The sequence below is a fragment of the Salvelinus fontinalis genome, chromosome 6 (genome assembly GCF_029448725.1).
Source record: "Salvelinus fontinalis isolate EN_2023a chromosome 6, ASM2944872v1, whole genome shotgun sequence".
NCBI lineage: Eukaryota > Metazoa > Chordata > Actinopteri > Salmoniformes > Salmonidae > Salvelinus > Salvelinus fontinalis.
Genome location: NC_074670.1, coordinates 63,554,802 through 63,568,644, shown reverse-complemented (window position 1 = coordinate 63,568,644; position 13,843 = coordinate 63,554,802). Strand labels below are relative to the sequence as shown.

Below are 13,843 nucleotides of genomic sequence, written 5' to 3'. Positions count from 1 at the left end.
CACGTATTTGTCTCTCACAAGTCAGGTTGTATAACACACATGGGTGAGCAGTGTGATATCTTCATGTTCAAGCGCACTTAAGTAACATGGCAAGTTCACCATGTGTCATGCATGTTGGTATAGCCTGTATACAAGATTTAGGCTTATCAGTAATACAGTACATGACACAATCATTCTGTGTGATGCACGTTCCTTGGTAATGCGTCAATGTGTTTTACCCAGGTAACCTCTGGCACTAGGTTGAATTACAGAGACAGGGATGGTGTGCTGAGTGTTCCAATGGTATATCCTGTCACTATCAAAATGGATGGCACACATAAAGTGAAAGGCAGGCATGACCATTTTATTGGGGGTGGCCTTTTACAAGAGGGGCTCCAGAGCTCAGAAATTGATGACACCAATGATCTGCCAAGGAGAGCAGAGTTGAAAAAGAACAATGTGAAATATCTGTTCTAGCTTTCCTGGGATGCAAGAATTAAACGTTATTTACTTTTTACACAAGGGCAATAAGGAGTCTTTAAGAATAGTCCATATTCCTCCTGTGCAGTAATGAAAATGCTCTACTCCATTCCTAAGGTATATGTCACATCTTAGCACTAGTGTTATCAGTGTAATCGCCTCATTACTACACCGGTAAAAGTGCAACTAGATAGAACCTGTTGTCGCATGGGGTTATGTATTCCCTCTGAGTAGAATTCAAGCTGTTATGGAATTGTTTTACACAGTCCTTGATGATCACTCCTGTAGAGCTGTGGGGGCACTTACTGTCTTCTCAAATGTCCCTGCTGATTCATGTAATACCTTATAACGGTAAGATACTTGCTAATTAGATTTGACGAGAGTCTATTATGAACATGTTGGAACATAAAATGAATCTGTTTTGTCTTTAAAATGTCACATTGTGATGAAAGAGTTGATGGTTTCAGAAAAAAACATTATATAATGAAATAATGAATTATGACCATCATTACTGTTTGTCAGAATCATTTTCTTGGATAAATAAGGAAACTCCACTGTTTTCTAATCCATATGTCAGTCATTCATTATTTCTAGATATGTGACCCGATTCAGGAAACTAGACATATGTAGCAAGTCACAACTTCACAGGAGTGCTGTTTGAACGCAAAAAATATATTTTTATATCAAAATGCGTTTTTTGCAGAAATGCCTTCTCGAACATGTGAACTTTCATGTGCCTTAATAACAAACTTGTATGACATCTGTAAATACGAATAAAATTGTTAAATTATGAGCCTTGTTGGTTAAGCCACAGAAAAAGTGAGCAACCTTCCCAATAGCTATGCCTGGCTGAGATAATGAGTGGGCAGGACATGCCGAGAGAGAAGTTCGGATTTGGTCTGAAATATTGAAGGCTGCTGTCTATTTGAGGTCGTTAGTCTGTGTTGGTAATCCTGTGTTGGTAATCCTAAACGCCACTTTAAAAAAATGTATTGTGTAGTGGAGCTGCATAAGTGTTGCTCTCCACTTTCTGGAGGATCAAGTTTTGAAATCAGTGGAATTAGTGTACGATAGCTAAAGAGATGGCAAAAACACCTGTCCCCGGATTACATCTTCAAACTAAGGTTAACCGTGGTATGGCATTCCTGACAGGGAGACGTGTCCATCATGCATGATGATGTATACAGGTAAGATAGTCTAGCGTCAGCTACATTGTCCAATATTACACCTCTCCAATTTTGGCAGAATGTTGTTTCATTTCAAGCTAAAGCGTACTGTTAGCTAGCTAACGTTAGCTGGCGTGCTCCCTAGCTGACATTATTATTTGTTTCCCAGAGCCGTTTGCTTTTCTAGTTAAAGCCTAATGTATGCTAGCTAACATTGGACCTGCTTGATTAGCTCCCAGCACTGTGGCATTGTTGGCACTTTGTTTATTGTTGTTTAACTAGCTAACGTTTCCTGACTGACTCGTTATCTAATGTTACGTGACGTGAGTCTTAAACGTTGTTGAATGAGTAGGTGTGTCCAAACTTTTGATTGGTACTGTATTCGTTATGAGGTAAACGAGATGCATGCCTCTCTCTTTGGAGGTGCAGTTGGTGAACGTCCTCCCCATTCCATTCAATTAATGGGCTTTTGCAAGTTACACAGTGACCTTATCCCAACTGACAAATGGGCAATTTCCTCACCCTTCTGCACACAGCATGCTCACGCTTCCTTATTTACTGCCCATTTTCCAAATGTCACATTTGTTTTCTGTTTACTCGGAGGACTGCATTTTAGAGGCAGTGCCGTCAGCTGGAAAGCACTGTTCATATGTGCTTCTCCCCTGATTATGCCACACTAAAGCAAAGGCAACTATACATCCATCCCCCAGAGGTCCCGGTTGGACTGTGATAGCTACGACTCTTTCATCATTATGCTTGCTTGCCTCACTAACAAAGAAAGTTCCGCTGGGCTGTAGTCTATATTCATTTAGATTGACGAGGGGCAAGGGACTTGTCATTAGGCATCCGGGCTATATGGAGCTTTTAGTCCAAGGGACTGTACTCATGAAGTCCTCTCCTGCCTTCCCTTCTCGTACAATGCAATCCAATTGGTGTTGACATTGACCCAGTCATGTTAATGTTCTTATATGTTAATTTTATTTATTTAACCTTTATTTAACTAGTCAAGTGAGTTAAGAACAAATTCTCATTTACAATGACGGCCTACCCCGGCCAAACCCAGACAACACCGGGTCAATTGTGCACTGCCCTATGGGACTCCAAACCACAGCCAGATGTGATACAGCCTGGATTCGAACCAGGGACTGTAGTAATTCCTCTTGCACTGAGATGCAGTGCGTTAGACAGCTGCACCACTCGGGAGCCCATCTTGCCAATTGTAGGCTGGCTGCTACAGGAAATTGTGATCTAACATGAACGGCATGTTGATATTGGTCTCTTTTTTTAGAACACGACAAGCCACAATGTTACATTATGTCAGTATTACAAAGCAACAGCAACAGACATTGTTTTGATTGCATTTTTTTTTGCTGCAATTTCTCTTGACTGACTTAATTGATGAAAACAAACACTCTGGACATCTCATCCCCTCGGAGTTGTACCTCACTCCAATAGTAAGAGACTGGCTCACATACCCACTCCTTACTGTTGCATGTCACGAGTTACCTTCAACTCTCATCTGTCTTTGACAATAAGCAATATAACCAGTGGTTTAATATAAATGTAAGAGGAGCAGGAGCAGGTTGGTATGAACATGTTCTATCTTCCTACAGTCCCCTTTCAGTCGTTATCAAATCCATTGAATGAAACAAGAGAGAACAGAAAGGAGTACCATCTTGTGGCACATCCTCCATGTTATGGATTTATAAACCCAGGTCAGTGGTTTCACTCCATAGAAACATACAGGCCTCACAGTTCTAGTGTTGCTGTCATAGCTGTCATAACAGGTGACTGTGGTGCATAGGAGACTCATTTTCAGCAAAGCTTAAGCTGTGTCCTAGAAACATTCCAATTCATTTACTACATGAAAAAGCAGAAATAGATAGCTGAACTTTCTTCAATGCAAGCATCTACATTCCAAACCATACAACTAAAAATGGTTTATCATCTGTACACTGTGTTAGGTTTATAGGAGAGGATACCTTAATCAGCACTCCCAACAGCTAATAATGGCCTGGCTTCACTTTCCTACTCCATCTCTTAAAGGTAATGACCCCGAAAGGAGGAGATCAAGCTGATCCTAACTGTTATAGGCCTATTTCTATTTCTTCAAAATGTTGGAAAAACGTGTCAATAATCAACTGACTGGCTTTCTTGATGTCTATAGCATTATCGTTGGTATGCAATCTGTTTTCCACTCAGGTTATGGATGTGTCACTACAACCTTAAAGGTCCTCAATGATGTCTCCATTGCCCTTGATTGTAAGCAATGTTGTGCTGCTATTTTTATTGACTTGGCCAAAGCTTTTGATACAGTAGACCATTCCATTCTTGTGGGCCGGCTAAGGAGTATTGGTGTCTCTGAGGGCTCTTTCATTCATTTATATGCAGATGATACAGTCTTATACTCTGCTGGCCCCTCCCCGGATTTTGTGTTAAAAATGTTGTGCTCTACAACAAAGGTTTCTTAGTGTTAAACAAGCTTTCTCTGCCCTGAACCTTGTTCTGAACACCTCCAAAACAAAGGTTATGTGGTTTGGTAAGAAGATTACCCCTCTCCCCACAGGTGTGATTACTACCTCTGAGGGTTCAGAGCTTGTGGTAGTCACCTCAAATCAACTCAAAGTTTATTTGTCACATGCGCCGAATACAACAGGTATAAACCTTACAGTGAAATGCTTACTTACCTCATACAAGTACTTGGGAGTATGGTTAGACGATACACTGTCCTTCTCTCAGGTACGTATCAAAGCTGCAGGCTAAAGTTAATCTAGACTTGGTTTCCTCTATCGTAATCGCTTCTCTTTCACCCCAGCTGCCAAACTAACCCTGATTCAGATGACAATCCTACCCATGCTAGATCCCTGAGACGTAATACATCATGTATTGATCGGCAGGTAAGGGTCCTCTCGAGCGACTAGATGTTCTTTACCTATCGGCCATCAGATTTGCCACCAACGCTCTTATAGGACACATCACTGCACTCTATACTCCTCTGTAAACTGGTCATCTCTGTATACCCGTCACAAGACCCACTGGTTGATGCTTATTTATAAAACACTCTTAGGCCTCACTCCCCCCTGTCTGAGATATCTACTGCAGCCCTCATCCTCCATATACAACACCCGTTCTGCCAGTCATATTCTGTTAAAAGGTCCCCAAAGCACACACATCCCTGCGTCGCTCGTCTTCTCAGTTCGATGCAGCTAGCGACTGGAACGAGCTGCAACAAACACTAAAACTGGACAGTTTTATCTCAATCTCTTCATTCAAAGACTCAATCATGGACACTTTTACTGACAGTTGTGGCTGCTTTGCATGATGTGCTGTTGTCTCTACCTTCTTGCCCTTTGTGCTGTTGTCTGTGGCCAATAATGTTTGTATCCTATTTTGTGCTTCTACCATGTTGTGCTGCTACCACGTTGTTGTCATGTGTTGCTGCCATGCTATGTTGTTGTCTTAGGTCTCTCTTTGTGTAGTGTTGTTGTCTCGCTTGTCGGGATGTGTGTTTTGTCCTATATTTTTATTTAAATCATTTTTATTTTTGATCCTAGCCCCTGTCCCTGCAGGAGGCCTTTTGCCTTTTGGTAGGCCGTCATTGTAAAGAAGAATTAACTGACTTGCCTAGTTAAATAAAGGTTAAATAAAAATAATAAATAAATACCCGGTGTGTGGTCCTGTGTATTTGTGTGTGTGTGTGTGTGTGTGTGTGTGTGGTCGTGTGTGTGTGTTTATGCTATAGTACTTAAACTTTTACAGCCAAGCAGAGGTCAGACTCACCTTCAGTCAGGCATATGAATTAAGTCCACTCCTCATTGTGCTGTCATCAATCTCAAGCAATTTCCACTCCCATTTGAAACACATAAAACCTAGGCTTATGAGCTACCAGCATCATATATTACCTGTAAACGCAGGATTAAAAGAGATTGAATGAAACTGTATAAAAGTATAGGAAGGAAAGCAGGTGTGGAAGGGCTCTACACTCACTGGTTATGAATGTCAGTTATATCTATTTAATAGGGTATGCTTCCGATCAGTTCCAATCACAAAGCATCTCAGAGTAAGAGTGTTGATAGATTAGTTTTGCCTTTTAAATCCAAATTAATAAGAGTTGTGTGAATACAGGCCCTAAGTTGTTGTAGTGAGCCGTTGGTGTCATTTCCTAAAGTTGCTGCCCCTATGGGCTGATGCCTACCAATATGTTCTGAAACCAGCTGATCTATATCCCCCTCACTCCCCTATCCGCCTGCAGTTCTTTTCCAGCTGCATCTATGCTAAGATATCCCATGAAACATTTATTTACCCTGCATTTCCACCTGACAAATCCGGGCTATCCTTCACAGTCACACTTGTTGATCCAAGGTCTTGTTTCGGGGGAGGGTTTAGGCCTCAGTTGGCTGCACCCCTGTGCATCCACCCCTCATCCTTGTCCTCTCCTCATCCTCTCTCATCCACTCCTCATCCTCCCCCTTATCCTTTCCTCGTCCTCTCCTCATCCCCTCCTCATATTATCCTCATCCATTTCTCATCCTCCCCCTCATCCTCCCCCTCGTCCCCTCCTTATCCCCTTCTTATCTTCTCCTCATATTCTCCTCGTCCATTCCTCATCCTCCCCTCATCCTCTACTCATCCTCTCCTCATTCTCCCCCTCGTCCCTCCTAATCCACTCCTCATCCACTCCTCATTCTCACCTCATCCTCTCCTCAGTCCGCCCCTCATTGTCCCCCTCGTCCCCTTTTTATCCCCTCCCCATCCTCTCCTCATCCTCTCCTCATCCTCTCCTCATCTTCTCTCTGATATACAGAGGATGATAATATATATGGATGAATGCATGCATGTTAGATCGTGTGTGTGTGTGTTTGAGTGAGTAAGAGATAAAGACTAATGAGTTACTAGTCGTGTTTAGATTGACCCCAAAGCATACACTGTATGTTGTACTGTCACCTTCTTGCCTCTATATTTATCTCTCTAAAACACACACCCCCCATGACACCCACACCACACCCACACTACACCCCCACAACACCCACACCACACACCCACCACACCCACACACGTTCATCCCCACATACACATACACATATACACATATGGATCACGGCATCCATAAATAATAAAGCATGTATAAATTACACATTAAACACAAAGTTCCGGATAGCCACTCAAAGTTGGCCAGCCAAGACATTTCACCCCCCCCCCCCCGCTTCTTCAAGAGCTAATTAGTATCCTCACATTTCCTGTACCAACACCTCAAACAAACAAGCAAAGGGAATGGAGATCTAGGCCAAAGGAAATAGACATTTAAACCACAGGAAATAGACAAAATCGAAACCATAGGAAATTCACATCTGGTTGACCTGAGCTCTGTTATAACCAGCCATGTTTAAAGTAGTTCATGAAAAGAGACTCCTAAGAAATGTATTCTGATAAAACTCCCCTCCCCTCCTCTCCCCTCCCCTCCTTGCAGGTGAAACAAGGACAACTCTAGTCACCATCAAACCCCTTCAGGAGTATCAATGCTAACCTTTTGTTCCAAACCTCCGGGGGGCCAACCTAACCAACAGTTGCCATTTTGACAACCTGAACTCCACATCCATACGTAAACGCCCTTCAATTCCATTAATTCCAGTCAGACATGAATTGCAGGCTCGCTGTATCAAGCCTGACATTTAAGTTTCCCAAATGACTGCATCTTTGGGACAAAGTCTGAATGAGACGCATCTGGTTTAATTAAGGTGAAATAGAGATGACGGGCCGACGGCATGTTAATGTGATCTAGGGGAAGGTTGTCATTGTGTTAGTCAGAGGCTGCTTCCCATCACATCCATATAGATCTATTCAGTCACTACCTCCTGTCTCTTTCACTGTCTCTTCTTGCAATGGATCTGAAAACAGCAGGATGGAAGGATAGTCCCTAATCAGCGCTAGGAATCCTGATCATGACTGGCAATTTCCCTTATCGTAAATAATAGTATTTCCGGATAGAGCCATTGTGGAATGGGAAGGTCAAGAATTCCAGGGAAGAGAATTGGAGACATTGAGCTGACTTGATACTGGATATTGTTATTCAACTTGTGGATTGGTTCCCACATTCAAGCATGGTTTGTAAAAATGTTAAAGGCTTTGTAATGGTGATGGTGAGGCAGGAACCTTTATTCTTATTTTAGAGTTATTTTAAGACACGCTATACTGTACACTTTATAGAAAAAAGGGTTTCAAAAGGGTTCTTTGGCTGTCTCCATAGGATAAACTTTTTTGGTTCCAGGAAAAAAAACGTTTTGGTTCCAGGTAGAACTCTTTTGGGTTCATTGTAGAATCTCTGTAGAATAGGGTTCTACATGGAACCAAAAAGGGTTCTTCAAAGGGTTCTCCTATGGGGACAGCCGAAGAACCCTTTAAGCTACTAGATAGCACCTTTTTATCTAAGACCGTTTCATCCGTTGGACTGCCAGTTGGTGAAGCGTGATTCATCACTCCTGAGAATGCGTTTCCACTGAGTCCAATGGCAGCGAGCTTTACACCACTCCAACTGACACTTGGCATTGCGCATGGTGATCTTAGGCTTGTCTGTAGCTGCTCGGTCATGGAAACCCATTTCATGATGCTCCCGACAAACAGTTCTTGTGCTAAAGTTTCTTCCAGAGGCAGCTTGGAACTTGGCAGTGAGTGTTGCAACTGAGGACAGAAAATGTTTACGCGCCACGCACTTCAGCACTCGGCGGTCACGTTCTGTGAGCATGTGTGGCCTACCACTTCGCAGCTGAGCTGTCACTTACCGTTGACCGGGGCTTCTCTAACAGGGCATACATTTGACAAACTGATTTGTTGCCAAGTTGAAAGTCACTGAGTAGTTAAGTGTGGCCATTCTACTGCCAATGTTTGTCTATGGAGATTGTATCTTTGACTCTGCATTGTTTAAAAGGGGTGTGTTTATCTGCCAGAGAAATCAATACGTAGCAGAAATGTTATATAGCCAACTCTGGGTCAGGAATACAGGAGATAGTGACTTAACATATCATTTAAAAACTCTTGAGGAGAAAATGACTCTTAATTAAACACGGATTAGTATTTTGCTGTTTTGTATCTGTAATGCATACTATGGGACAATGAACACCGAGATCATATGCAAATACTCCAATAGACAAATATTTATGGCGGTTATTAGTAAGAATTAAATCAATCAATGTATAGATAACAGGATTTTTCAAGTTACGCCATGTGGGTTTTGATTCGGATTAAAATCAATGCATATACTTTTAAATTGATCTGAGGCCGGGGATTGCCAATCCAGATTTAAATCCCATAAAATGACCAACTCAGAGGACAAAAAAAGGTGTTAAACACTCGGATATACAGTAGCACCAATACCATCTGTCATGGCAGCAGGGGGGCGATAAATCCCAGCAACAAATAAATGGATAATCTGGTTTATGGACACATCTACAACCAGGAGCTGAAATCTCTTGGGAGCAGAAATATTTAAAGATTGGGATGCCATGAAATTAGATGTTACATTCAGAACCAGTCAAAAGTTTGGCTACACATACTCATTCAAGTGTTTTTCTTTATTTTTAGTATGTTCTACACATTGTAATTTGTGTTTCATTTTATTTGTTTAACTAGGCAAATCAGTTAATAACAATTCTTAATTTACAATGAAGGCCTACCAAAAGGCAAAAGGCCTCCTGCGTGGACGGGGGCTGGGATCATTTATTTTTATTAAATAAAATATAGGACAAAACACACATCACGACAAGAGAGACAACACATCACTACATAAAGTGATCTAAGACAACAACATAGCATGGGAGCAACACATGACAACACAGCATGGTAGCAACACAACAACACAACATGACACAGCAACACAACAACATTGTAGAATAATAGTGAAGACATCATAAAGATGAAATAACACATATGAAATCATGTACAGTAGTAACCAAAAAAGTGTTGAACAAATCAAAATATATTCTACAATGTAGAACATAGTAAAAATAAAGAAAAACCATTGAATGCCTTGTCCAAACTTTTGACTGGTACTGTATATGGCCACTCCTCCCCCTTTCTATAATCTGTCACATCTGAATACATTATAATAATTTACTTCACTGTCTTTATCAGCGACAAAACCATTTAATGTTTCAGTGAGAACCAGAATGTCAGGACATAAGTCCTGTACCCAAATGCCAATTGTGTCCATTTTTGAAATCATACAGTACTTTGCACCTTTAGCTGCATTAGCCCAAGCCCCCTACGAGACTTAAAGTCAGAGGGGGTATTCTGTCTATTTCCTTTAAGAGCTAACAGGCATAGGGTCATCTGCAGCTATGTGTTGAGTGAGCTGATACTAAGCCAAGGTCCCTGGCCAACCACGTGAGAGCAGAGTAGACTGAGCATTTTGGGGACACATTATAGGGACACATTATAGGATCATAGAAGATATACTGTATGAGGTCAAATCTTGTTCACGGCTGACCGTTTGCCACTAATGCATCCCCATTGCATTCCAACACTAAGGAGAAACTTAGACATAGCCAAACATTTCTACATTTTCTGGTGGGAAAGTATTGCAGCACTCTTTGTATTATCCCCATGTGTCAGTGGCAAGTTGTGTAATCCCTCTTGATACATTGATGTGTTCTAATGAACAACTCTGTCACGTTCTAGCTGCGTCGCCGGGATGGAGTGTGGCAGGTGAGGATGTCACCTGGGTACCAGGGATGTTTTGAAATGCAGTGGGGCCTTTCTATTATACAGCCATCCAGCTGGAAGAGGGGCTGGGTGGTTGGGAGGAAGGGAGGAAGGGAGCAGGTACGGTGAGGCATAGAGAGGACGAACCAAAGTAATTTGTGATGTAGTCAAGCTGATTCCTGTGGGCCACCCCCATCCGCCCACCTCTCCTCCAGGTCAATATATAGAGTGAGCCCAAGTCGAGTCACAAGAATGTCAGTCAAAACTTGTTATCGGCCCTCGTGGAAGTGTGAGTTGATTAGTGTCTTAAAGTCACATTCTGTAAGTGGGCCACCATCAATAACGTAAACAGTAGTGCAAATGCGTGGAATATGCGACAAATTGACTATTCACAGATTGGAGAGGATGAGGGCATTATTGCCTCAAGCTTAAATTTGATCATGTGATATGTGGAAAGAAATGTATCTTTAATGGCCAGACAGGAAAAGGAGTAACCTTGCTAAGGAAAATATTGATTTGATACTTAAGCCTGCCCATTGCTGGAGGGAAAGCATACATACACACAGACATACGTAGGTCAACTAATAATTTAAGTATGTTCAAACAGAGCTCATCATCCAGAACACTGCTACTACTTGGACTACTTCTACCACTACAACAACAACAACTACACCTACTCCTACTACTACTACTACTACTGCTACTATCACCACCACTACTACTACTATCACCTACTACGACTATTACCACCACTACTACGACTGCTGCTTTTACTGCTATTACTACTACTACTACTAAACAACAACTACCACTACTACTAACAGGCCTGCTACTACTACTACTACTACTGCTGCTGCTTTTACTGTTACTACTACTGCTATTACTACTAAAAGTACTACTACTACTGCTACTACTACTACTGCTATTGCTGCTGCTACTACTACTACTAATATTACTGCTACTACTGCTACTACTACTACTACTATGAATTACAGTATATTGCTCCACATCAAAGATAATGTTACCTTTCCTTGTGGTATTGAAAGAAAACAAGGTGAATGCAAATCTCATTGCCATGATGCTTTGAGCACAGTTGAAATACATTTAGAGGAGCGCAGTATTGAGCAACAAATGATTGTTATTCAAAAACAATCAATAATCAGCACTTAATTTACAGTTGGAAGTTGCCAACATGCAGGTTGGAATTCAGTCAATGGTTTTGCAAATGAATACATGTATTGATTCTCATATGTAATGACGTTTGTTTGTTTTTGAGCCAATGGTGCATACTGACGGGTCCTCGAGGTTTGTTGAGGACAATTCTCAATCATCCCCTGAAACTACAGCACAGTGTCTGTAGGTTGAACAGAGTGCCCATCAGACACCAATCTATGGCCCAAATGGCACCCTATTCCCTACATAGTGCACTCCTTGTGACCAGAGGGGGCCATTAATGACATTTATATTGATTAAGGAAATCTGGGCAGTTGGTGGGGCAGTTTAGTTTAATGCATCGTTTAATATTAAACTGCAACTGGAAGTTTTCCTTGTAACTTAAATAGACAACGTTTGCATCAATAAAATCTGTGGAGGGACACGGCGTCAGCACACCACTTCTATTACTACTACCGGTACTACTACTGCTACTGATAATACTACTACTAGGACTACTTCTACTACTACCACCACCACCACCACTAGGCACATTACTCCGACTACGGCCAGTATTACTACTACTACCACTATTACTAGGCACATTACCACTACTACTGCTACTACTACTAGGCCTATTACTAATGCTAGGCCTACTACTAGGCATATAACTACTACTACTGCTATTGCTACTGCAACTTGTACTACTACTACTTTTACTGCTACTACTACTACCGCTGCTGCTACTACTACCACCGCTGCTACTATCATCGCTGCTACTATCACCGCTGCTACTATCACCGCTGCTACTATCACCGCTGCTAATATCACCTCTGCTGCTGCTACTACCACCGCTGCTGCACTGCTGCTGCTGCTGCTATCACCGCTGCTGCTACTACTACTACCACCGCTGCCACTACCACCGCTGCCACTATCATCGCTGCTACTATCATCGCTGCTACTATCATCGTTGCTGCTATCACTGCTGCTGCTGCTACTATCACTGCTGCTGTTGCTACTATCACCGCTGCTGCTGCTGCTATCACCGCTGCTGCTATCACCGCTGCTGCTGCTGCTGCTATCACCGCTGCTGCTATCACCGCTGCTGCTATCACCGCTGCTGCTATCACCGCTGCTGCTATCACCGCTGCTGCTGCTACTATCACTGCTGCTGCTGCTACTATCACCGCTGCTGCTATCACCGCTGCTGCTGTCACCCATGAAACTATCACCGCTGCTATCACCGCTGCTACTATCATCGCTGCTGCTATCCCCGCTGCTGCTGCTACTACCACCGCTGCTGCTGCTGCTATCACCGCTGCTGATGCTACTATCACCGCTGCTGCTATCACCGCTGCTGCTGCTACTATCACTGCTGCTGCTACTATCACCGCTGCTGCTGCTGCTACTATCACCGCTGCTGCTGCTGCTATCACCGCTGCTGATGCTACTATCACCACTGCTGCTGCTGCTATCACCGCTGCTGCTGCTACTATCACTGCTGCTGCTACTATCACTGCTGCTGCTACTATCACCGCTGCTGCTGCTGCTGCTATCACCGCTGCTGCTGCTGCTACTATCACCGCTGCTGCTGCTACTATCACCGCTGCTGCTGCTACTATCACCGCTGCTGCTGCTACTATCACCGCTGCTGCTGTTACTATCACTGCTGCTGCTGCTACTATCACCGCTGCTGCTGCTACTACTGCTACTGTTATTAGTGCTACTGCTACTGCTATTACTACCGCTATTGCTACTACTACTACTGCTTCTACTACTACTGCTAATGCTGCTGCTACTACTGCTACTACTACTACTACTAATTACAGTATACTGCTCCACATCAAAGATAATGTTACCTTCCCTTGCGGTATTAAAAGAAATATAGGTAAATGCAAATCTCATTGCCAAGAGGTTGAGCACGCTATCCCTTGCTGTGCAACTAGTCATATGTTGTTGATGTACAACTCAACTGCACAGTTGAAATACATTCAGGAGTGCAGTATTGAGCGAGAAATGATTGTTATACAAAAACAATCAATAATGCACTTCATTTACAGTTGGAAGTTGCCAACATGCAGGTTGGAAATCAGTCAATGGTTTTGCAAACGAATACATGTATTGATTCTCATATGTAATGACGTTTCTTTGTTTTTGAGCCAATGGTGCATACTGACGGGTCCTCGAGGTTTGTTGAGGACAATTCTCAATGATCCCATGAAACTACAGCACAGTGTCTGTAGGTTGAACAGAGTGCCCATCAGACACCAATCTATGGCCCAAATGGCACCCTATTCCCTACATAGTGCACTCCTTGTGACCAGAGCCCTAGAGGATAGGGAGCCATTAATGACATTTATATTGATTAAGGA

General features: G+C 42.6%; 1 protein-coding gene across 3 annotated transcripts in view; it reads right to left on the bottom strand.

The window, feature by feature from the left end:
- LOC129858276 (leucine-rich repeat and immunoglobulin-like domain-containing nogo receptor-interacting protein 2) overlaps positions 1 to 13,843 on the bottom strand; it is a 315,914-nt gene that overhangs the window by 89,792 nt on the left and 212,279 nt on the right. The gene's annotated exons all lie outside the window — the stretch shown is intronic.